Here is a 24,935-nt window from a genome sequence, read left to right as displayed (position 1 = left end):
CAAGGCCATACAATAATTATGAAAAAACCCAACGGTCAAAACGACCCCTGTGAGCAAGCACTTGGCAACAGTGGAAGGAAAAACTCCCTCTTAACAGGAAGAAACCTCCAGCAGAACCAGGCTCAGGGAGGGGCAGTCTTCTGCTGAGACTGGTCGGGGCTGAGGGAAAGAACCAGGAAAAAAGACATGCTGTGGAGGGGGGCAGAGATCGATCACTAATGATTAAATGCGGAGTGGATGCATACAGGGCAAAAAGAGAAAGAAACAGTGCATCATGGGAACCCCCCCACAGTCTACGTCTAAAGCAGCATAACCAAGGGATAGTCCAGGGTCACCCGATCCAGCCCTAACTATAATAGCCTTAGCGAAAAGGAAAGTTTTAAGCCTAATCTTAAAAGTAGAGAGGGTATCTGTCTCCCTGATCTGAATTGGGAGCTGGTTCCACAGGAGAGGAGCCTGAAAGCTGAAGGCTCTGCCTCCCATTCTACTCTTACAAACCCTAGGAACTACAAGTAAGCCTGCAGTCTGAGAGCGAAGCGCTCTATTAGGGTGATATGGTACTACGAGGTCCCTAAGATAAGATGGGACCTGATTATTCAAAACCTTATAAGTAAGAAGAAGAATTTAAATTCTATTCTAGAATTAACAGGAAGCCAATGAAGAGAGGCCAACACGGGTGAGATATGCTCTCTCCTGCTAGTCCCCGTCAGTACTCTAGCTGCAGCATTTTGAATTAACTGAAGGCTTTTTAGGGAACTTTTAGGACAACCTGATAATAAAGAATTACAATAGTCCAGCCTAGAGGAAATAAATGCATGAATTAGTTTTTCAGCATCACTCTGAGACAAGACCTTTCTGATTTTAGAGATATTGCGTAAATGCAAAAAGGCAGTCCTACATATTTGTTTAATATGCGCTTTGAATGACATATCCTGATCAAAAATGACTCCAAGTTTTCTCACAGTATTACTAGAGGTCAGGGAAATGCCATCCAGAGTAAAGATCTGGTTAGACACCATGCTTCTAAGATTTGTGGGGCCAAGTACAATAACTTCAGTTTTATCTGAGTTTAAAAGCAGGAAATTAGAGGTCATCCATGTCTTTATGTCTGTAAGACAATCCGGCAGTTTAGCTAATTGGTGTGTGTCCTCTGGCTTCATGGATAGATAAAGCTGGGTATCATCTGCATAACAATGAAAATTTAAGCAATACCGTCTAATAATACTGCCTAAGGGAAGCATGTATAAAGTGAATAAAATTGGTCCTAGCACAGAACCTTGTGGAACTCCATAATTAACTTTAGTCTGTGAAGAAGATTCCCCATTTACATGAACAAACTGTAATCTATTAGACAAATATGATTCAAACCACCGCAGCGCAGTGCCTTTAATACCTATGACATGCTCTAATCTCTGTAATAAAATTTTATGGTCCAACAGTATCAAAAGCAGCACTGAGGTCCAACAGAACAAGCACAGAGATAAGTCCACTGTCCGAAGCCATAAGAAGATCATTTGTAACCTTCACTAATGCTGTTTCTGTACTATGATGAATTCTAAAACCTGACTGAACCTCTTCAAATAGACCATTCCTCTGCAGGTGATCAGTTAGCTGTTTTACACTACCCCTCTCAAGAATCTTTGAGAGAAAAGGAAGGTTGGAGATTGGCCTATAATTAGCTAAAATAGCTGGGTCAAGTGATGGGCTTTAGAGTAATGGTTTAATTACTGCCACCTTAAAAGCCTGTGGTACATAGCCAACTAACAAAGATAAGTTGATCATATTTAAGATTGAAGCATTAAATAATGGTAGGACTTCCTTAGCAGCCTGGCAGGAAGGGGGTCTAATAAAACATGTTGATGGTTTGGATGAAGTAACTAATGAAAATAACTCAGACGAAACAATCGAAGAGAAGAGTCTAACCAAATACCGGCATCACTGAAAGCAGCCAAAGATAACGATACATCTTTGGGATGGTTATGAGTAATTTTTTCTCTAATATCAAAATTTTGTTAGCAAAGAAAGTCATGAAGTCATTACTAGTTAAAGTTAATGGAATACTCAGCTCAATAGAGCTCTGACTCTTTGTCAGCCTGGCTACAGTGCTGAAAAGAAACCTGGGTTGTTCTATTTTCTTCAATTAGTGATGAGTAGAAAGATGTCCTAGCTTTACGGAGGGCTTTTTTATAGAGCAACAAACTCTTTTTCCAGGCTAAGTGAAGATCTTCTAAATTAGTGAGACGCCATTTCCTCTCCAACTTACGGGTTATCTGCTTTAAGCTACGAGTTTGTGAGTTATACCACGGAGTCAGACACTTCTGATTTAAAGCTCTCTTTTTCAGAGGAGCTACAGCATCCAAAGTTGTCTTCAATGAGGATGTAAAACTATTGACGAGATACTCTAACTCTCTTACAGAGTTTAGGTAGCTACTCTGCTCTGTGTTGGTATATGACAATAGAGAACATAAAGAAGGAATCATATCCTTAAACCTAGTTACAGCACTTTCTGAAAGACTTCTAGTGTAATGAAACTTATTCCCCACTGCAGGGTAGTCCATCAGGGTAAATGTAAATGTTATTAAAAATGATCAGACAGAAGGGAGTTTTCAGGGAATACTGTTAAGTCTTCTATTTCCATACCATAAGTCAAAACAAGATCTAAGATATGATTAAAGTGGTGGGTGGACTCATTTACTTTTTGAGCAAAGCCAATAGAGTCTAATAATAGATTAAATGCAGTGTTGAGGCTGTCATTCTCAGCATCTGTGTGGATGTTAAAATCGCCCACTATAATATCTTATCTGAGCTAAGCACTAAGTCAGACAGAAGGTCTGAAAATTCACAGAGAAACTCACAGTAACGACCAGGTGGACGATAGATAACAAATAAAACTGGTTTTTGGGACTTCCAATTTGGATGGAAAAACTAAGAGACAAGCTTTCAAATGAATTAAAGCTCTGTCTAGGTTTTTGATTAATTAATAAGCTGGAATGGAAGATTGCTGCTAATCCTCCGCCCCGGCCCGTACTACGAGCATTCTGACAGTTAGTGTGACTCAGGGGTGTTGACTCATTTAAACTAACATATTCATCCTGCTGTAACCAGGTTTCTGTTAGGCAGAATAAATCAATACGTTGATCAATTATTATATCATTACCAACAGGGACTTAGAAGAGAGAGACCTAATGTTTAATAGACCACATTTAACTGTTTTAGTCTGTGGTGCAGTTGAAGGTGCTATATTATTTTTTCTTTTTGAATTTTTTTGCTTAAATAGATTTTTGCTGGTTATTGGTGGTCTGGAAGCAGGCACCGTCTCTACGGGGATGGGGTAATGAGGGGATGGCAGGGGGAGAGAAGCTGCAGAAAGGTGTATAAGACCACAGCTCTGCCTCCTGGTCCCAACGCTAGACAGTCACAGTTTGGAGGATCCAAGAAAATTGGCCAGATTTCTAGAAATGAGAGCTGCTCCATCTAAAGTGGGATGGATGCCGTCTCTCCTAACAAGACCAGGTTTTCCCCAGAAGCTTTGCCAATTATCAATGAAGCCCACCTCATTTTTTGGACACCACTCAGACAGCCAGCAATTCAAGGAGAACATGCGGCTAAACATGTCACTCCCGGTCTGATTGGGGAGGGGCCCAGAGAAAACACAGAGTCCGACATTGTTTTTTGCAAAGTTATAGTCTCCATTGATTCGCGTTCAGGTCGTGAGAGGTTGTACAGCCTACTGGACGGGAACTCAACGCCTGGAACCAAATCAATGGCACAATCATACGGGCGGTGCGGGGGAAGGGTGAGCCCAGATCCTTGCTAAACACCTCCGCAAGGTCATGGTACTGCACCGGCACCGTCCCTAGATTGGGCGGGGCTCTGACCTCCTCCCTGGCCTGGGAACCGGGAGGAACCGAGGAACCTAAACATACCCGATGGCAGGTCTCGCTCCACTGAACCACCACCGGACGGCCAATCGATCCGGGGATTGTGTTTCAACATCCAGGGAAAACCTAAAATCACACGGGAGGTGGCCGGAGTCACGAAAAACTCGATCTCCTCCCGGTGATTCCCCAACTCTGGTGGTGTCTTGTGAGTGATTGGAGGGAGTAGGGAGCCATCTAGCGCCCGTACCTGCACAGGCGAGGTAAGCGCCACCAGAGGGAACCCTATCTCCCTGGCCCATTTGCTGTCTAGCAAATTCCCTTCTGAGCCCGTGTCCACCAGTGCTGGGGCCTTCAGGGTTAAATCCTCATAAAGGATTGTAACTGGGAGTCGTGTGGCGATGTGGGTGTGTCCCACTGAACGTCTCGGCCCCCCCCAGCCCAGTTTCTAGGGGCGGGCGTTGGTGTTTAACCGCTTGGGGCAGTCTCTTACCTGATGCTCAATCGAGCCACAAACAAAACACGCCCCGGGCCAGCCTCCTTTGTGTGACCGGTGCCCTAAATGTTGCCCTACTCGTGTCCATAGCTTCGTCAGCAGGGGGGGCTGTAACCGCACGGAGCGCAGGGGCCGTGGAGCGTGGGGAGGGCGGAACGCGGTCGGAACCGGAAGGGAGAGGGACGACGCGTGCCTGGCCACGCCCTTCGTCTCGTTCCCGACGGCGCTCATTTAACCGATTGTCTAATCGTATGACAAGATCGATAAGCCACCTAAATCCCTGCGGTTCGTCCTTCGCCACCAGGTGCTCCTTGAGGACCAACGACAGTCCGTTTACGAAGGCGGCAGGCCGGAGGGCAGTGCTATTCCAGCCGGACCTCGCATCCGCGATGCGGAAGTCGACTGCATAGGCAGCTGCGCTCCGGCTCCCCTGTCTCATTGACAGCAGCACGGCTGAAGCGCGTCTCTCCTCTATTAGGGTGATCGAACACCGTTCTGAGCTCCCTCACAAACCACCATCATATGTCAGAAGGAGCCGTGAACTTTGCTCCCAGAGCGCTGTAGCCCAAGCGCGTGCCTCACCACGAAGCAGATTTATCACATAAGCTACTTTGCTAGCGTCGGTCGCGTACATGACGGGACGCTGTGCGAAGACGAGCGAACACTGCATAAGAAAATCCACGCACGTCTCCACACAGCCTCCGTACGGCTCTGGGGGGCTTATGTATGCTTCAGGGGAAGGTGGGAGGGGTCGTTGGACAACCAGTGGAACGTCGCTGTCACGCACAGGGTCTACGGGAGGGAGAGCCGCAGCGGCGCCGGAGGGCGCGCTTCCACCTGCGCGGCGAGAGCCTCCACCCTGCGGTTCAGGAGGACGTTCTGCTCAGTCATCAAGTCGTGAAAGCGGTGAGGATCCGCTGCAACTCACCGATTACCCCTCCTGCGGGCGCCTGTGCGCCTTGTTCTTCCATTGGCCGTTCTTCCATTGGGCGCGTTTGCACCCAGGACTCCGAACAGCAGGAAAGGTACCTCCACCTCTCGTTGGAACAGTAATCCAAAAACCAGCTCAATCCAAAAAGATGCACTCTGTTTGCTTCGATACGTTACCTCTCCGGTAGAAACGATATCTCGGCAATGAGGTGGAGATGCCGTCCTGCTGATATACCCCACTGATGATTGCCGTCAGCTGTCTCAGGTGATGGGTGGCAGCTGTCACCGAGGCTGCTCCCGTGAGGCGGCGGCGCCCCTCTGGTGCCTGGAGCCTGCACTCCAGGCAGGGCGCCCTCTGTTGGTGGTGGGCCAGCAGTACCTCTCTTCAGCGGCCCACACAACATTACATGCAGTTATTTCCTGCCAACTGATTTTACTCTTTTCCTCTCTGTCCGAGGCACTGACAAGACCTTCAATGGTTGCTGGCCCTACCCCCCCAGTGCATTGGACTGACCTCAGGAAGCCTGTTCAAGACCTACCTGTTCTAGACTTGGAGGCACAAAGATTAAGACCCAAGATAGACTGCTTTTTACATTTCAAATAAGGACTCTGTTTTATTGCTCTTCTGTTTTTTCTGCTTCTTAAGAAATTCTTGTAAAATTTGTAAAATTCTTGTAACTGTTAAGAATGGTCTAAGCAGTGGGTCCACCCATCTGAGTCTGGTCTGCTTGAGGTTTCTTCCTCATTATGACCAGAGGGAGTTTTTCTTAAGGGCCCCTTCACACATAGTACAAATAAGTACAAATCAGGGTGAATCACAGCGGAACAGCTCATATGAGCAAACCACGAAAACACTGAGCCGATGGTCAGGTGTGAATGATGCCACTGCGACGCTTTCATGCATGTGACAGTGTTGTGCATGAGCATGCACGAAACCATCGCAGCGGGAACACAGTGCAAGCAGCTGGAGCATGTGTAACCACATTGCGCAGCTGCTGTGAAAAAAAAAAATACATGCCACCCACAGGATTCGAACCTGCAATTTACAAAAGCTCTGATTGTCAGCCAGAAACTTTACCACTGAGCTACCACCACTGGCCTATAAAAGGTGCGGAAAAATGCCTGAAATCAACAAGAAGATGGATGTATTAAAATAAATAAATAAATAAACCACACACCATAAAAAACACTGCATTTTATTGAATCCCTCTTATCAAGCAAACAATACAAGTATGAAGCGTCTGTGTTCCTCTGTAGATGGCCCCTGATCACAGACGTACAGTCATGAATGGTATGAATGGAGCATGCGCTGTCATTATGTCAACATCTGCTGAACCTGGCATATCCAGCCAGCCCCATGCATGTGTCCAGGCCAACATGTGTCTTGTGGACGGCGCGCTGCAGGACAGGAACACCATGTCATGTGGAACAGAGCTCATGGGGTGACGTGACATTCAGATTGCCCACTACGTGTTATGATCTGATGGGTCCATATCACCTGCGCAGCCTGTTCAATGTGCGTGCTCTCCCGCCCGTCACAAAAGAGATATATGTTTTTTATATATTTCCACATGAGGACAGCAAGCAACACACACACGCGTGTCCGTCAACACACAGTATGTGTTCTGCAGCTGTGACATCCAGGAACCAGAGACATCAACGGCTGGCTGTTGGCAGCCAGCCACATCCCCTGTCCGTCAGCGCACAGACAAGGTTGTCACTCTGTGATCAGATGAGATGCGCCTTGCCTGCAGGGCAGCACTCGAACCACATGCACGCCATGTGTTGGGGGGAAGGGATGGAGCATGCGAAACACATGCACAGATGTGTTGTGGGGGGAGCTGACACTCTGGCACATGTGTACTTGGCAACTTCACAGTCGTGGGGGGACTTAGACAAATTTCACATCCAGCTCAAAAGTGATTGCCTATTAACTGTTTTCATGCTAACAGCGCGAATGGCCACACATTTTCTAAGTGCCAAGCGAGAGGTGTTAGATGTTCATGTGTGTCACCTGAATTTGGCCGACACCTGCCGCGAGAGGGATCGAATGGGCTCTCACAGGGCACACGCTGTCTTTCAGTCACTGGTGTGCGCAAATAGTTGTAGCAACAGGTGTACGAGGCATTGGAGGCAGCTCAGATTTTTCAAATTGCCATGCAATTCCTCCTTTGTGAGCTAGTCAACTTAAATTGTGTGATGTGTGAAGGGGCCCTTACTAGTGTCGCCGGTTGTGCTTGCTCATGGAGGGTGGTTAAGGTTAGACTTCACTCTGTGACTCTCCTTGATTTGGCACAATAGAAAAAAAATTAATTGAAAATTGAAATTGTATGTAAGCTTCAAACCACAACTCTATGTCAACCAGATCCACAAATGCTGGTTGATTAAATAGGAAAAAAGCAAATTGTAATAAATTGTAACAATTAATTTTACATGTTGCATTTAACAAACCACATTTTGGGACTGGTTGATATAACTAGATTAAGTAAATGTAACATTTCATTAACTGGAGTGCATATGCCTCATGGAAGAACTGTATGTATAGGGGCAATATTTTTGTTTTTTGTGGGGGGGGTCACTGTAAGTGTTTGATCTTATCTCACATTAAAAAAAAATCTGCATTTTATTATGAAAAGAAACATTAACTTTTTTGTTTAATTAGAAAGGCTCATTAAAATAAGAAAACTATTCAGTTTTGAGAAAGGAAAATTGTTTCCTCTACACTTTAGTTAGTTTGTGTTTGTTGACTGATAACTATTTTTTGCTCCCCACCTAGCACAGGACGTTAATAATTGAAGCAAACATTAAGCATCTTCTAAAAATATACATTTTTTCAGTTTAACCAACTAATCTGCAATTCTTTTTATCCATGTCAGATTACCAGGTTCCCTCTCTTTGTGCGTCGATGATGGGGTAACATTTTTCTTTGTGTTGGGAATATTGTTGTGTTGTACAAAATACATATTTGTTGATATTATACAGTTAATATGGGTGGAGTTTCTTTATAAAATTTCCACCAGTTTGTCTTTGCATGAAGAAAATCCTTGTTATAAACAAAAATTTAGACCAAAAACAGTTTCTTTTGCATGGTCTGTGACACACACCCGCGGAACACATTACATGTTACATTTATTGTTTTAATACAACCTCATTAATCTTTTTAATATGTAATTTCCACCGCTGACACAAACATAGTATTATGTAAATAGGCTATATTTTGGTTGTGGGCATATTTTAAAATGTACACTAAAAATGAACTGCTGTTTCAACAAGAAAAAGTAATGTAACAATTTGCATAGATTTTTTTTAAAGTTATTTCAACTTAACTGAAGTTATTTCAACTTAATTAGAGAAGCATTGTGGCATAAACTCAGTGAGAGCTGAAATAACTAAGTTGGAATAACTTTAAAAAAATCTATGTAAATTGCTACATCAATTTTCTCATTGAGACTGCAGTTCCTTTTTTAGAGTGCAGAAATAATAAGGAAATTAACTCAGCTACTTGGGGTGCACAAGCCTGTGCATTCTGCATGCCAGTCCTAAGACAAGATAAATAAGAAGGGTTCCATCGGGAAGGGCATCCAGTGTAAATTTTATCAAAACAAATATGCAAATTAGAAATACAGAAATGTGCTGATAAGTAATGAGAGTGTGTTGAGAATGTGGAGGGAGTAATTTGAGGAGCTGGTGAATGAAGAAAAGAGAAGTTTGCGTGAGAGTGAATCAGGAAATGCAGTGGATTAGTTAGTTGAAGACAGTTATTAAAATGAAAAGGGAATTGATCTAGATGGCATACTAGCGGAGCCATGGAGATGTTAAGCAGAGATGTAGCAGAATTTTTAATCAGTGTTTAATAAAGTCATGCAGAATTAGAGATTGCCTCAGCAGTGGAGGAGAAATTTATTGGTGCCTATTTTAAGAGTAAGGGTTATATGCAGAGCTGCACAGATTATAGAAATTTGATCAGCCACAGTATGATTTTATGGGAACTATTACTGGAAGCTAGGTTGAGAAGAGAATTAAGCTCTGTGGGAAGCAATAGGATTTCATGCTGAAAAGAGCACTAGAGATGCAATGCTTGCTCTCAGTGGTGATGGAGAAGTACAAAGAAGATTTGAGGGTGGTGCAGAATATGTACAAGGACAGTGTGATGGCAGTGAAATGCGCTAGCAATAACAATATCCAAGGTGTAGGTGGGATTGCATTGCGGAGCGGCTCTCAGCCTTTGACTGTTTGTAGTTGTGATGGGCAGGTTTGACAGACCAGATCAGAGAGGTGCCTTGATGGATTGTGATGTTTTCAGATGACATTGTGACCAGGTTGAGGTGAGCCTGGTGAGTTGGAGGTACACACGAGACAGAAGGGGAATAAAAGTCAATTGGAGCAAGACTGATGACATATGAAGGAGAGAGATTACGATAGAATAGTGAGGTTACAAGAAGTGGTGATGAAGGTAGATAAGTTGAAATACTTGGAGTAGCTGTCAAAGTGATGGAGAATGATGAAGAGAGGTGAAGAAGAGTACAGACAGGATGTTGTAGGCTGAGAAAAGTAGCAGTACTGATTTGCAATAGAAGGGTATCTGCAAGAGCGAAAGGGAAAATTTACAAAATGTATGTGAGACTAGCTATGATGTGATGGTTTAGAGGCAGTGACTGCGATTTTCCATAAACACAATGACGATGGACAGACAGGATTACAAACAAGCAGAAGGACAACACAGGTTACAGTGAGAGAGGTGACACTAAGATGTTACGATGGTTTGAGAACAGGAGGTCAGCTCAGGTCTTAGGGCACGCTCTGGTGCTGCATGCTTCACAATCCACGACACCAGGGAAACTACCTTTGATCCTGGATGGAAACCACACCAGGCAGACAATTGGTGCATTCCCAACCCTTCAAAGTAACCAATCTATCTCCTGAAGCCAGATGAAACGTGGGTGTCCCCTTGGCTGTCTCCAATCACTGAAATTGTGTGCAGAGGAGGATTTTGGGGTATATAAGGAGAAGGATGCTGAGGATGGAGCTGCCAAACAGGAGAAGAAGAGGAAGCCTGTGGATGTTGTGATCATGCCAGCATCACCAGTGCAGAATTTGTGTTGGGTGAAGAAAACACAATTTTCTCATTTTTGGCAAAGCAAGTGCGCGCTGTTTAATTTGCTTGTTAATTCTACATGTTTCACGTTCAGTGTCATAGAATCTTTTATTCACAGAAGTCACAGACCTTATATACAGCTCTGTCATATGTACAAACAGGCACAGAAAAGGAGACAGGACATCGATTTGCATAACCCACAGGGGCACTGAGGGGAAGTCCTCAATGTGCACGCCTCGGCTTGTTAGCACATATATGGCAGGGACCTAAAGGTGCCTTGACACTTGCATGCATTTACCTCCTGCACTGCTGCGCAATTCGTCGTGACAATGCCACCCACTGTGTTCCCAGCTGGATGCCGCGCTTTATGCCCATATATAAAATAATTATTTCATAATGGATTAATTATTTTCTCTCAGAGTTTGGCGGATAAATACACCTCTAATCGCTTCCGGAATCACAGAGGACCATTACAGCTGCAGCTTTTCTCTCTCTCGCATGCGCTCATGAGGTGGAGAATGCATTTGGAATAATCTAAAAGGTAATTATTTGTAATGTTTATATTGTAATAGCTTGACACAACAGCTGCATGTTCATTCCTTCTTATGAGTAGCTGTAAAATTTATGTTTATGATAGATTTAACATATCTCGTTCTAATCGTTCAGATGAGCTGCACTGTGATTGCGGTGCGCTGACACAATGTGACTCCCACTCACACTCAGGTTCGCATGTTCACGTGAAGTTCACATAATTAATGCATGACAGAGATTTTGACATTTCTAAATTTTCTTTGTGCACTTGCACAAAGCCACGCACAGTTACAAAGGGTTACAATGATTTTACACTCTGGCACAGCAGATTGCATACCAGTGCGTGCAAGTGTCAGACACCTTAAGGCAGGAAGCTTTATTTATATATCTGGAAAAGACCTTTATCTGCGTAGAATACACATTGCGCATTTTGGCGTGCTAACACATGCAGGCATGTGTGCTCTCACATGGATCGTGAGGAGCATTCAGTATGGTGAATTATGTCAAAATCGTGATTAATGAGCACTACAAGCCCAAAGATGGGGTTAATATACGTGAGGGAGGACACATAAGTAGTTGGTGTTAGATGTAGAGGACATGGTGAGACTGAGAACAGCTGAAAAAAACCATACGGAAATTAAGTGTGATTAATCTTACAAAAAAAAAAAAACATTTCTTGTTGAGACAAATTGTGGCGAGAACAGTGGCTCCCAAAAGATTATTCACTGACTCTTAGGTCAACCCTTTGTTTTCGGTAAGAGGCCATACTTCTTGGTAGATTATAATGTTTGTCTTTAGCAGAGGGAGGTCCGATTTTCTGAGTTACTGAGAGGGCGGAGTGAGGACTCATTCGAGCGAGCTGAAAAATAAAACGCAGACATTTCGTCAGCACGGCAGGGCTAATGATTGGAAGCAACACGTCAAAATGAGTTTTAATTCGTCACGGGGAGACTTCAGTTGACGCGGTTTACCTGTAGTTCACTTGTCTGAAGTTAAAAGAGTGTCGGAGTGGAGTTCGTTTGGAATTATGAGCACATTTTTCAGCTTTGGCGTTGTTTGTGTGGTGTTAAAATGCGTTTTGGCGCCGTGTTGCTGTTGGTTGTCGTCGTGTGTCCGTCGCTGTTCGAGTGCTGCTGTACAACGTGTCAGGTAAAATCACAGTTTTAACTGGAAATTATCCAACAAATATTTTGGAAAGTAAAAGCCGAGTGATTTTTTTTTTTCTTCAAAATGGTCTTTCACGTGCCTTTTTAAAGTATTTTATTGATAATTAATAACTGCTTATTTTTATATTTCTGGACAATTTTATATTTGTATCTATACATGGGTGTGCCTTTTTATATTAAATTTCTGGGAATTTATTATATTTCTGGACAGTTTTTTTATATTTATATTTATGCATGATGTGTGCTTTTCATCACACTACTAATGAATTATGATTTATATATTTAAATTTAACTATGATGAGCACTTAATTGAAATTATTATTATTATTATTATTATTATTATTCACCCCCTGGAATTTCACGTGTTTTGTTGTTTTATAAACAAGTCAACAATAAGGAACATAAATAAATAACAAGTAAAAGCTACTTAATACATTTTTTTGAAGATTACACTCTTTAAGATCATTGTCAAAACAAATCTATAATATGATGCAAATTAATTAAAAAGTATAAATGTCAAAATGGGGCATTGCCTAAATATGCACCACTTTTAATACAGTACATGTACACTGTCCCATTTTCAGCCACTTTTCTTTTGACAAGTAGGGGGATACTTGAAGATTTCCAAGTAATTTAATATCTCTTGGAGTTTGTAAATCAGTCACTAATAAATAGAAACAGCATGGTAGTGCTGTCCCAAAAACCATGCAGGGGCACTCCAGTGAGGGAAGCCTCCAAAGGCACCCTTGATAACACAGAAGGAGTTAACCATTGTGTGGAGAAGAGTTTTTGTCTTTAGCTTCTCTGGTCATGTGGTCGAGTGGAACAGAGAAGGACTTTGGTAAAAAAAAGAAAAAAAGAAAAAACATTAAATCTATCCGTGTTTTTTCTAGTAGGAAGCTGTGACTTGTGATGCAAAAGAAAGTAGAGAAGCTTGAATCTTCGACTGGACTGGGTTGCGTGACGCGAGGAGTTTCGTTTCAAATCATTCATTCACTAGGGTGAACTAATTTCTGTCTCAGAAATTCACCCTAAGGACATGATCCGTAGTTACAAACAGAGCAATGTAGTGTATTCTGTCAGATGTCAGGAAAACTAACGAACACTACACAGGTAAAACAAAGCAACCTTTACACAAAAAGGCTATACCAGCACCGCAGAGAGGGCACCAGTGGACCTCAGTCTGCGGTTCATCTCCACCTTAAAGACAGTAACCACACGTTTGAGGACAAGAAAGTTAAAATATTAGCCAGAGAGAAGAAATGGTTGGAGAGAGGGGTCAAGGAGGCATCTTTCTGAAACGTTGAAACCCAGCCTTAACCGGGGAGGGGGTCTGAGACACACTTTATCCCCTGTTTACAATGGGGTACTCAGGTCAAAGCAGTTTCAGTCTTTTGTTCATGGTAATGAGTCATTCACTTCATCAAGGGAGCCATCAGAAAGGCATCCATCCCATCATTAGAGGGACAGCTGTCCTGCCATTAGGTGTGCTAACTAGAGCACAATAGTTGCTAATTAGAGCTATTGTTTAGTCACTAGCCTATAGCAGTCTGCCTCTCAGTAGGAGGGTCTGGTTAGGTTTAAAACTCCAGCTTTTGTTGGCTTCTGTTTTATTCTTCTCTACAAGAGTCAGACAGAAGTCAGACTTCCAGAGCAAGAATTTTAGCTGAGGAAGTTTCTGCGATTTGAAGCGAACGTCCTCGCGTCAAGCAACCCAGTCCAGTCGAAGATTCAAGCTTCTCTACTAGGGAAACCACCTGGACAACTGAGAGCCTACACAGAAGCAAAAGACAAAGGTTGCTTTATGTCAGTTTTCTTGGCTCACAGCCACATTAAGTTAATTTTTTTTTTTTTTTTTTTTTTTAATTAAGTCACATTGTGGAGGTTTAGTTTTATGACTAGAATAACAAGCCTGTTTTTGTTTAAAGCAGCCTGATTTATTCATTAATTTTTCCATCCATTTTCTATACCTGCTTACTCCAGTTAAGGGTCACGGGGGTGCTGGACCCTATCCCAGCAAGTCATGGGGCGTGAGGCGGGGTACACCCTGTACAGGATGCCAATCTCAGGCCACATATAGACAAACACAGTCACATCTGCACACACACTGAGGGTCAATTTAAAGTTTTCAGTTCACCTACCTAAATGTCTTTGCAAACTCCACACAGAACCCACGGCCTTCTTGCTGTGAGGCAACAGTGCTACCACTAAGCCCTGTGCTGCCCTCATTATTATTATTTTTTGGTAATAAAATGATCAAATCTCCAAATTCAACACCTGAGAGGAAAGAAAAGGGCTCTTTAAGGTCCCTTCAGGCCATACGATACATCAAGGCACTGCAATATTACTGGGGAAAAAAAAAACCTTTTCAAGATACTGCTCAAAAATGGGAACTAAACTGCATCATGGGCTTTGTTAAAAAAAAAAATAAAAATAAAATATATATACATGATTTACTCTGTCCTGACCTTTTTGTCTTTTCCTCTTCCTGTCTTGTCCCTCACTTTAGGTGATAAATCAGACTGGTAAGGTTGGCAGTATGCTATGGTGTGGTAAGCTATGGGTTTTCTATAGTACCGGTGCCCATAATAAAAAAAAAACTGACATAGAATTTCTCTGCAATGTATTGAATTGAAGGGTTTTTAATTTAAAACTAATCTGGAGCTAGTACAGGATAATATCCCGAAATTCTATAGGCCTCATATCTAATGAAAGCATATAAACAATATGCTAGAACATAAATTTAATGTTGCTCATTAACATATTATATCATTAGCATATTGTTATATGCTTTAATTAGATATGAGGCCTATAGAATTTCAGGATATTATCCTGTACAAGCTCCAGATTTATATATATAATATATATATATATATATTATATATATTATATAATATATATACACACTACAGGACCTAAGTATTCAGACCACCCTTTAAGATTTGCAAAAATTCAAAGTAATAGTTCCAAAATACTGTAAAAGACTGTACGTATTTATTCTTGACGTCCGGTAAGACTGTTCAGAACTCTTTTAAATATTTTAAATCAATCTGATTGATATAAGTATTTATCTTCAACACTGATAAAAATAAAGGCTTTTAAGATTTGTATCAAATCTTCCTTTTGGGCCTCAGGGTTGTTTGGGTGAATGTGAAGCTTCATTGTACAGCACTTGAGCTTCTGGATCAGATTGGAAAAAGTGCTGTAGGAATACAGACCATGACTTTAAACTTATTCTTGAGTTCGGCGCCACATCACTTCCGTGAAGTGGCCATTCCAAAAGATGAGAATTTGTACTTCCGCTGCTGGCCGCATCTGTGAAAACATGCTTGGGCTGTATGCTGTTCAGTTGAAATCAGCTGTCTCTATCTTGCTTCTAACAGCCAGCTGACAGCTGTCATTGCCTGGAACAGTGAGATTTATACACCAATGTGATCTGAAGTGAACCATTGTACATTAAATTGACTTTACTGACACGTCTGACCCCTTTCAAAAGTGACCAAATTACATGTATTTGTACTGAGTTCCGCGATGGTTTCACCAACAAAAAAAATACTCACTTGAGGCGCTGAGGTAAAGCCAGACCTCAAGAATTAAGCAGAACCCAAGCGCATTTCGTTGAAGAGAAAACAGAAATTTCAAGAGAAAACTGAATTTTAAAACTACAGTGTGTATGATAAGGGTGTTTATTAGCAGAAATGGAGCATGACATTCTGAAAATGTCTGTTCATTAATGTACAATTACCTACAGCAATTAAAAATAGGAGGAATCAGTGGTTACTCCTGTATGCACTGTTACTAGGCTAGGCTAGGCTAATAAATTTGAAAACCCTATTTTTTCTGAAAAGAGAAGGCAAGGGAGCATGAATATTTTTTTCCAAAGAAGTGAAAAAAAGGAAAACAAAATCATGGCCAGTGATTGTGCAATACAGTCTGCAACGTCTCTACTAGATGACACCAAATTTCACACACTGTAGTTTTAAGAACCGGTTTGTAATCTGAAATATTTCTTACTGAAAAAGCAGGAACATTTAAATTCTGCCCATGTTGTTTGTGCTGAGGATCATTTGAGTGAAGGTCAGTGGAAGCCCCATGTGATCTGTTGTTCTTATAATCTTCTGTGTTTGATCAGGTCATGCCGAGGGGCAGTGCCCTGTGAAAAATGACCTCACTGCCGTCCCTGGATACGTGGGGAAGTTACTCCGAGCATGTCACTGTGCATGTGTGGTTGACAGTTGAGGGTATATCTGTAGCTTGTCTTGAACACTGACACTATTCACTATACATTTTTACAGTTGATGTACAACCCCAATTCCAATGAAGTTGGGACGTTGTGTGTAATGTAAATAAAAACAATACAATGATTACAAATCCTCTTCAACCTATATTCAGTTGAATACACCACAAAGACAAGATATTTAATGTTCAAAACTGATAAACTTTATTGTTTTGTGCAAATATTTGCTCATTTTGAAATGGAGGCCTGCAACACATTTCAAAAAAGCTGGGACAGTGGCAACAAAAGACTGGGAAAGTTGATGAATGCTCAAAGAACACCTGTCTGGAACATTCCACAGGTGAACAGGTTAATTGGAACAGGTGAGTATTATGATTGGGTATAAAAGGAGCATCCCCAAAAGGCTCAGCCATTCACAAGCAAAGATGGGGTGAGGATCACCACTTTGTGAACAACTGCGTGGAAAAAAAAGTCTGCATCAAAAAAATAGTCCAACAGTTTAAGAAACAGTGTTCCTCAGTGTTCAATTGCAAGGAATTTAGGGATTCCATCATCTACAGCCACAATATAATCAGAAGATTCAGAGAATCTGGGGAACTTCCTACACGTAAGCGGCAAGGCCGAAAACCAACATTGAATGCCCATGACCTTAGATCCCTCAGGCAGCACTGCATTAAAACTTACATAATTGTGTAAAGGATCTTACCGCGTGGGCTCAGGAACACTTCAAAAAACCATTGTCAGTTAACACAGTTCCTCGCTGCATCTACAAGTGCAAGTTAAAACTCTACCATGCAAAGCAAAAGCCATACTCAACAACATCCAGAAACGCCGCCACCTTCTCTGTCCCCGAGCTCATTTGAAATGGTCAGATGCAAAGTGGAAAAGTGTGCTGTGGTCTGATGAGTTCCACATTTCAAATTGTTTTTGAAAGTCATGGATGTTGAGAGGAAAAAGACCATCCAGATTGTTACCAGCGCAATGTTCATAAGCCAGCATCTGTGATGGTATGGGGATTGTGGTAGTGCCCATGGCATGGGCAGCTTACACATCTGTGATGGCACCATCAATGCTGAAAGGTACATCCAGGTTTTGGAGCAACACATGCTGCCATCCAAGCACGTCTTTGTCAGGGACGTCCCTGCTTATTTCAGCAAGACAATACCAAGCCACATTCTGCACGTGTTACAACAGTGTGGCTTCGTAGTAAAAGAGTTGGGTACTATTGCTGGCCTGCCTGCAGTCCAGACCTGTCGCCCATTGAAAAATGTGGCGCATTATGAAGCGCAAAATACGACAATGGAGACCCCGGGCTGTTGAACAACTGAAGTGTCTTCATGTCCCAAACGCTTATTGAGTGTTGTTAGAAGGAAAGGTGATGTAACACAGTGGTAAACATAACACTGTCCCAGCTTTTTTGAAAATGTGTTGCAGGCATCCATTTCAAAATGAGCAAATATTTACACAAAAATAATAAAGTTTATCAGTTTGAACATTAAATATCTTGTATTTGTGGTGTATTCAGTTGAATATAGGTTGAAGAATCATGTATTCTGTTTTTATTTACATTTTACACAACGTCCCAACTGCATTGGAATTGGGGTTGTCATATTGAATGTGCACTGTAAAGTGTTTCTCTGATCTCTGTTTCTTCCAGACATCTATGCAGTCCCGAAGATTGAAATTCTCTCATCTGTTAAAGTGATAATTACACCCTACTATTAAGAGGTCAACAAACAACAGAACAAAGGTTAGTTTGTTGTCATCACCAAATGTGACATATGCGTGAGAAATAATAGCGAACCTTGCTGTCATTTGCATGTGGCTGTTTGCGGCAGACGGTCAACCTGATTTTCCATTGTTGTCAAGATGCTTGCAAACACAGAGAGCTCAAACAAATAATGTGCAGCAATTTAACTGTTTAACCTGCATAATGTTCTGCTGCAAATTCACACAACGCACACAGTCTCAGAAACACTTTGCAAACTTTCACCACACAATGAAAGTACAAGGTGAGCCCCGTTAACTTGCGCGTTTTGGAGTCCACAGAATCGGGCTGTGAGTTATCTGAAACTGCGAGTTATGAGGTCGACCAAAAATCCCAAAACTTCAAATCAGCTTGCCTTGCTATATTACAATAGTTTCGACCATTGTGTGATTTCCTTCCTGGATGGTGATGAGTTCTTAATCTGGGGTCAGTCTGGATCTTTTTCTTCCTCCTCTGACTGCCGCACATCAGCGATGAGAGGTTTGTCAGTGCAGACGATTCTCGACAATTCAGTTTTTTGGATGTGACTCTTGAGATCCTTACTGCCGGTTCATACTGAGCTGGAATTTATAAATGCGTGCGTCCAGAAATTTCAAAACTGATGATCACTCCCAGAACGGTCAATCAAAATGGACTTTTAGTCTAAATTTTCAGGTTCCACAACTTGACCGCGAGTAAAGCAAAATCGCGATTTAAGGCCTATTTACACGAGCATGCCTTTGCTTCATGTAACAGTATGACCTGTGTTCACAGCTGGACGCCGTTCTTTGTTCTACCGGCTGCCACGTGCTCTGTGCTGGGTGCTGCTTATGTAAAATAATTATTTTGTGGTGGATTAATAATTTTTTTTCTGCAAATTGGCTGTTGAAAACTGCTCTAATCACAGAGGAGGCTGCAGCCGGAGCTGTTCGCGTTTGCACACACACGCATGCGCCTAAGAAGCTGCAGAAAGCATTTTGAGGCCGTCTAAAAAGGTCATTGTCTTGTTTACATTGTCATGGCTTGATAAAACAGTTGTGTGTTTCTTTGCTTCTTGTGTGCAGCTGTTAAAGTATGTTCATAACAGATTTAACTTCTTGTTATAATTCTTCAGACGAGCTACGCTCTGATGCGATCCGCTGACGTCACCACTTGCTCTCTTCAATTCTTGTTACTCCACTTGAGGAGCTGCACGTCGTGTTGGAGATTAGATTGCGCCACATAGCACGACATTTGTGCGTGAATTTTTTTTTTAAACATTTCAAATTCTCTGTGCGCAATATCACGCACCGGTTTTTGCGTTTTATATAGATTTTCAATGCATTTAATAGAAAAGTCAGTAAAAGCCCTCCAGGCAAAACACATTTGCATGCATGCCAGTGAAGAAATTGTCAAATTTTATTGCAGATACAAGAAGAGCCACATCTAATATATTTTAAAATATAACGCAATGCTAAAGTACCCTATGCCGTATGAGCATTGTGTTTGTTATAGTTTGCTTTTGTTTAACCTGTTTTGCCCCACTGGCAACAATTGTTGCCGAAGTGTATCACTGTCATTTTCTACTCACAATAAAAAAATCTCAAAGGTACTAATGCAGCTTTTTCCACTTATAAAAAAAAATCTGGACATAAACGGATTCATTACTAAGATCCTGTTGTGTTAAGTACAATTTTTACAAGTTCAATAAAGCCTCTCTATCAATCAGTCAAGCAAAAGCAATATTTCCGTTTTAAACGCCATCTGCAGAGGCCTTGCGTGTGTGCATATGAGTTTTTGAGAAAAGGGAAGTTGTGCAAATAGATGAATATTTGTAGATCACCCTCTGCATTTGCAGGCATTAGTGAGACAAATTTAATTCCATAGGAAGTTTGACTTAGCAAAAGTTAGTGTGCATACTAATATCTGTGATTTGTCTTTAAATCAGTTCAGAGGCGTTATTAGGTCCAAAAACAGCATTTTCAGTCTTAGAAGTGTTTATTTCTCGCTAGCTTTTACAGAATATATGAGACAGGTGTTATTTCTAGCCAAAAACAAAGCCAGGTTAGCAGCTAACGAAACCAGGAAGTGGCATCACCACGCTAATGTCCATGAGATCCTACCATAAAATTAGGTACAGAATGTGACATTTTAACGTCCTAAAAGTTAAAAGGTTGGCCATCTTTGAACTTCAATCAATCAATCAACTTTTTTCTTGTATAGCGCCAAATCACAACAAACAGTTGCCCCAAGGCGCTCTAAGGTCTGTGTCCCAAGAATGTTCCCTGTCAATTTGAAGACTGGCAGTAATAGGAGTGGATTTATGCTGAGCACAGACAGACGGACAGATGGGCAAAAAGCTTTCACAATTCGCCCTATTGACGTTTCAAATCCCGCAAAACGTCAGAGAGGTCGCCGCGCTGCGAGATCTCAGTAACATTGAGAACTGTATTGAGACGCTCTGATCGGTCTGCACTTTAACACACACGGACAACACAATTAACATTGCAACATAAAACTATTTTTATACTGTGCCTAAAACACTCATGAATATATTCTCTGGGTTTTTAGATGTTGTTATTGCGTTTGTTTTATGTAAACATGTGAGAATCACAGGCTGTCTGTTATTTTCAATGGGAGCTGCTGTGAGCTACACTCGCTTCCTGGTCATGTCGTTCTGGGGGAAAGTGAAGTTTGCTCTTTATGCTGCGTTTACACATAACGACAAGTCACGAATGCGACGAGATGTCCTCAGGAACTGCTACAACCTGTTACCACACGTTAAGATTAATTGCACGTGTTGCTGGAGAATTATCAGGAACCATTACGCACGGTCAAGAATAGTGTTACGTGTTGTTGCGCGCAATTGCGCGTAACAGTGCATCGTTACATTCTGTCATGTTGTAAATGAGGTGAATTGCCTCCACACACACCCATATTCATCCAACCGAATTCAGATCGCTCCAGTTTTTCAGAGGAACTTTGTGACTGCATGCGTAGTTGGGCTTTGTGCCATGGAGTGGTGCAGAGAGGACAGAGCCAGATGTGTGGCGTCATGCGGCTCTCGTCTCGTGCATTTTCCCAAACATCAGGCACATGCAGCAGGTGGAACACCTGCAGGAGCGCTGAAGAGCACTGAAATGAGACTTTTAGCCGACTTGGTGTCAGCAATCAAACTGAATGTGGTGCAGCAGGGTTTAATTGTGCGCATGCTTCTTCCTCCGCTGGACTGGAGGAGGTGCAGAGATGTCTGGCTGCACGTGAGTCTCTTCTCGCTCCTCTGGTTGCTCAGACTCGTCCTCCCGCTCATCGGTTACAACAGCAGGTGGAACACCTGCAGGAGCGTCCTGTGGAGCTTCAGCAGGAACTGTGGAAAGACACTTGGAGCTGAGTTTAATTGTGCGCACGTGACAGAAAACTGATTCGTTGTGGCGTGCAGTGGAATGTGACGCCGCGTTACAAGTCGTGTCAAAGCTTGACAGTTTCCTTGTCACTTCGTTATAACGCGTGACAGTTTGGGCTTCAGGAACCACTATGAACGTTGTCACGTTCTATTAAGGATCACTAGTCATCAAGACGGATCAATACGCTCAGTTGCGACCTCTACGATGTGAGACGAAATGAGGGTGGTGTGTAACATTCGTGGAAGATTTTTTGACAGGCAAAAACATGCTCCACGAATATCAAGAATATCACGCACCAACACGCACTATTAAGAAACCTATTCAGATGCGTTGTCACATTAAGAATGTCAGGAATGTGTCACGAATGACAGAAAAATGACATTCGTCACGCGTCTTGGTTATGTGTAAACGCACCTTTAACGTCTTGATTATTCTTTACAACACTTTGTCCTCTCTGTTCCAGACTAATATATATAATATGTCTGAAATTCAGTTTGTTTTTATTAAATTCCACGCAGATTAAACGTAGCAGACACGGATTATTTGTTATTGTTTTAGCAAGTTTTCAGGGTATCATGCAGCAGTCTCTTAACGTGACGAAAAGCATAAAAAAAATTCCATTTTTGTAGTATAATATTCATTTACAATTGTCATCATGTGGATTCTCTGTGTTGTTTGGCTACATCAACTCTCTGGCACACAAGGGATTATGGGATATGTCAATAGGGTGAATACCCAAGGGTAAAAATGCACTGCACGTCTGTTCAAACCATAATAAAGCAATGGGCTGTTTAAACCAGTTTTCTGCTCCACGTGAGGATGTGGGTCTGTCAGGATGAATATGATGAAGGGCTGTTCCACTGTGGCAGAGCTACGTGCTCCCCTGAGTGCTCCTCTAATGTTTGCTGTGTTCTTTTGTTGTTAGTGTGGAAATGAAAGAAATCCTCTTGCAGTCAGAGTTAAGTGTCGCTGGAGTCCCACACACCAGCAACCACGTAACCAAAACGGCCTCATCGCGGTAATTTGAATGCATGAGGAGTACAATTTAACCCGGATTTTATGAAAGTATGTTGATGATAATGATGATGATGTGGGGTTTTTGTTCTTTTTTTTTTTTTTTTTTTTTCCAGTGGGAGCTGATATATGATTGTGTCACAGCTGAAGCACATTCTACTGTTTACGTGGTTTACAGCACAACGTTGACCAGCTGTAATGTCAGTTACACAGTGTCAGGTAGTGAATTTAGAGTTTCTGGAATTGTGCCTCATCTTTTATCTCTTTGCTGTCACATTTTAGTGCAGCAGATAAGTGAATATTTACAGAGGAATCCTTCAAATGGTGTTGCAAGCACCAAATTTGGCACAAATACTTCTTACGCATTACTCTTTTGAAAAAGCAGAGCATCCGCTTGAATTTTCATAGGCAGCCAGGTAGGGGTCAGTTGAAGAATTACACAGGGTTCAAGATTTAAAAATGCTGCAATCATATTGAAAGTAGGGATGGGACCGATCCAATCCCAGATCGTAATTCACGTATCGGAAAATACTGATCCAACCAGCGACATTTTTCATTTTTCTCTGAACTGCTGTTCCTGCCTGCTTGTTTAGTGCCAAGCGTGAGGCGGGGAGGGAGGGGGGAGGTTTCTGAGCCGGGTTGTTTGAGAGAGCTCTCTTCTGCAGTGTTGCAGCTGCGGTTTAGTGGCAAATCTCTGCTCGGCTCTCGGGTTCAAATTGTCTGTTTGTTGAGCACGGATTATCCAAAAAATTAACTGAATTGTTGCTGAAAATGTGTGCTAAAAAGATAGTCGCTTCACTGTCCCGAGGCTGTAAAACGCCGGCTCAGCGTGCAGCCGGGGAGGAGAAGCGAACAGAGATTCTGTCCGCTGAAAGGGGAAAAGGCTTTCATCTTAGATAAACCTTCTAGCAAATGGAGCTCAACTTTCAGGTCTCCTTTTTAAGAAAATCTCATAAAATCAACAGTAATGATATAATAATATTTAGTATCAGATCAGAAAAGTATTGGTATCGGGATCAGATTGGGAGTGAAAAATTGTGGATCGTGCAGCCCTAATTGACAGGTATTCCATAGTATTTGTTGATCATTAAGATTTCAGAAAGGGATAGTTTGAATAATCTGACTGAATTCTATGGAGTCATGGGTTAAAAAAATAACAAATTGTGCGAAAAGTCACTTCAGTTTTGTACAGGGGTCAAAAGTAAACATTGCTCCAATTTTCAAAAGTGGTGCAAATTATTGGTTGAGCTAATAGGATTAATAAATGTAATAGTTCTGATTGTTGAGTGCTTGGTCTGCAGAGTAAAAGTTAAACAATGTTGACATCCATTGGATTCTATGACGTATATGTTACCCTGTAACATCATAACTCAACACGACACATGATGCAAACTATTCCTTTTAAAAAAACCCTATTAACTCAACCAATAATTTGCATTATTTTTTTTTCCAAAATTAGAACAGCTTTAACTTTTGACCCTTGTATAACTGAAATTGGACCTTTGTCACCATTCATGCTGTTTTAAACTCCATAAACATTCAGTCACAAATAGTCCACGCTTACCTTATTTGGAATCTCTGTGGTATAGTTTTTCAATATGATGGAGCACCTTTTTATTTGGACCCCGTGTAATTCTTCAATTGACCCCTACCTGGCTGCCTATTGGAAATCCAGTGAACACCCTGCCTTTCAAAAGGGTGATGTCTAAGGTGTATTGTGCCCATGCAATTTGGTGCTTGTATCACCATTTGAAGGATTTTTTTTTTTTTTTTTTCCAATTGTCCACTGCACTATTTCGTTACCAACCAATACCTTTTTTCCTCATCCACTTTATCATTTTCTTGCATTCACCTTCCCTCTGCCATCAGTAGATCAGCACAAAGGGCAACGTGGTGCATGTCATGTGATGTCAGTCTGTCATAAATAGGATATTAAACATGATCGCAGTGATGATTTCTGTGTTTTGTTTTAGAGCCCACTCCAGACTTTCACCTGTCTGTCAGTCGGACATCTAAATCTGTCAGTGTATTTGTGGAGAGTGAAGACAAAGTTTACACCAAACTGTGTTACCAAAAAAGTACAGGGAGGTGCATTGGCACGTCAACTTTCACCCCAGTTCTGTATGTATCAGATGCACAGTTGTTTATCTAAACGGTAGCCGTGCACGCTGATGTTGATTTGTGCCATCTTTTCAGATTGATCCATCTCAGTCTCGATCAGCTGTTCTTAACATTCCTTACTGGCTGCCCTGTGTCTGTGTACAGGTATTTTTTATTTTTTTTCTTGTAATTTCTGTAAGGGAGCTGGTATTGAACCGTGTGATGTCCAGTCTGATGCCTGTCTGGGCACGTCTTTGGATTCACAGGTTTATTACACCCACACGGATGCCCGGCGTGATACAAGGTGTCCCTTTCAGAATGACAACATGTCGGTGAGTTTGACAGATGATTCATGTCG

General features: G+C 41.9%; 1 protein-coding gene and 1 long non-coding RNA gene across 2 annotated transcripts in view; both read left to right on the top strand.

Annotated features, from left to right (window-relative positions):
- LOC117511488 (interleukin-17 receptor E) overlaps positions 1-24,935 on the top strand; it is a 59,680-nt gene that overhangs the window by 15,401 nt on the left and 19,344 nt on the right. The gene's annotated exons all lie outside the window — the stretch shown is intronic.
- Positions 11,931-16,258, top strand: LOC117512606. The gene is made up of 3 exons (XR_004561339.1): positions 11,931-12,079; positions 14,606-14,621; positions 16,229-16,258. It is a non-coding gene; the product is annotated as an uncharacterized LOC117512606 (long non-coding RNA).

The sequence above is a fragment of the Thalassophryne amazonica genome, chromosome 6 (assembly GCF_902500255.1).
Source record: "Thalassophryne amazonica chromosome 6, fThaAma1.1, whole genome shotgun sequence".
NCBI classification, from domain to species: Eukaryota; Metazoa; Chordata; class Actinopteri; order Batrachoidiformes; family Batrachoididae; genus Thalassophryne; species Thalassophryne amazonica.
The sequence above is the reverse complement of the archived record's forward strand: the minus strand, read 5'-3'. Positions and strand labels throughout refer to the sequence as shown.